This window comes from Sorghum bicolor, chromosome 9, assembly GCF_000003195.3.
Source record: "Sorghum bicolor cultivar BTx623 chromosome 9, Sorghum_bicolor_NCBIv3, whole genome shotgun sequence".
Taxonomy (NCBI): Eukaryota; Viridiplantae; Streptophyta; class Magnoliopsida; order Poales; family Poaceae; genus Sorghum; species Sorghum bicolor.
In genome coordinates, this window is record NC_012878.2 from 48,595,450 (window position 1) to 48,596,629 (window position 1,180).

At 38.6% G+C, this 1,180-nt stretch overlaps 1 long non-coding RNA gene across 1 annotated transcript; it reads left to right on the forward strand.

Annotated features, from left to right (window-relative positions):
• On the forward strand, window positions 299-969 carry LOC110430074. Its single transcript, XR_002447279.1, has 2 exons — window positions 299-797; window positions 868-969. It is a non-coding gene; the product is annotated as an uncharacterized LOC110430074 (long non-coding RNA).

Genomic DNA, 1,180 nt, shown 5'->3' on the forward strand with positions numbered 1-1,180 from the left:
ACTTCATCTTCAGAGAATTGAACATCCAGCTCTGATAAGTTATGGTGTTGAATATCCAATACATCTAAATCAAGAGTGAATTCCCTTTCTTCAGCCCTGCCCAGAATATTATCATAGAAATCATCCACCGCCCTCTGCTTTTCTTCCCGTGAGACAGCTACCTGATTCCCAACTTGTAATTTTGAGATGAAGTTCTTTTTTCTATATCTAGCCTGCTGGTGGAAAAAAGAGGTGTTGGCATCACCTTCTCGGATATACAGGATCCTAGAACGCAGCCGTGCAATGGTTCTTTCTAAAGAAGCCAAACCGAGACAATCAAGATGAATTGATCTGAGATTTGTAGTTGTAGGATTCAGAGAAGTCCGATGTCCAGCCTATTGTTTTGAATCTAATAGCTTCAACCGAATTTTAGGAGTAGAGATTTTAACCTACTTATAAAGTTTTTTAAGAGAGAGAGACGAGATTGTGTGAGAGGGATGGAGAGAGGGGAGTGGAAGTGAGGTGGGACTTAATAGCGTTGAAAAAGAAATTTTGGGCCTGGAACGAATAAATCACTTGTGTATTCATTTTATATTGTACGTGAAACACCTACATAAGGGTATGCATATATTGGTTAACACTGTTTGTCATGTTTTCATTTTTCTCCCTGCACTTCCACTTGTCCATGCCTAATTTTCTGCACTTACATGATTTTCAGTTTCACTTGCTCAATACACGATTTGCTTTGCAGATGGCATCTTCACAACAATTTGAGGGCCATGCCCCATTCAAAGATCTGACCAACACCAACAGCCTATGTAAACTCGATAAACTACTGGTTACTCTAGAGTTTAATACTCTACAATTACACACATGCTTTTGTTTTAGCCTTTTAGGTGGCTTCACAAATCGCAAGCTGGAGGATGAATGTAATGGGGAGATGTAATGGGGATGAGTATTTTGGGATAACTAGGCCTTATGCTTTGCCAAGAGCTTGAGAGATTGAGGGAGACTAGAATTATTTCTTCATAATTCATTGCTTGGTTATATCAATAGAGGCCTTGTTTAGTTCCAAAATTTTTTAGAAAATCGACACTGTAGCACTTTCGTTTGTATTTGATAAATATTGTCCAATCATGGACTAACTAGGCTTAAAAGATTCGTCTCGTCAATTCCGACCAAACTGTGCAATTAGTTCTTA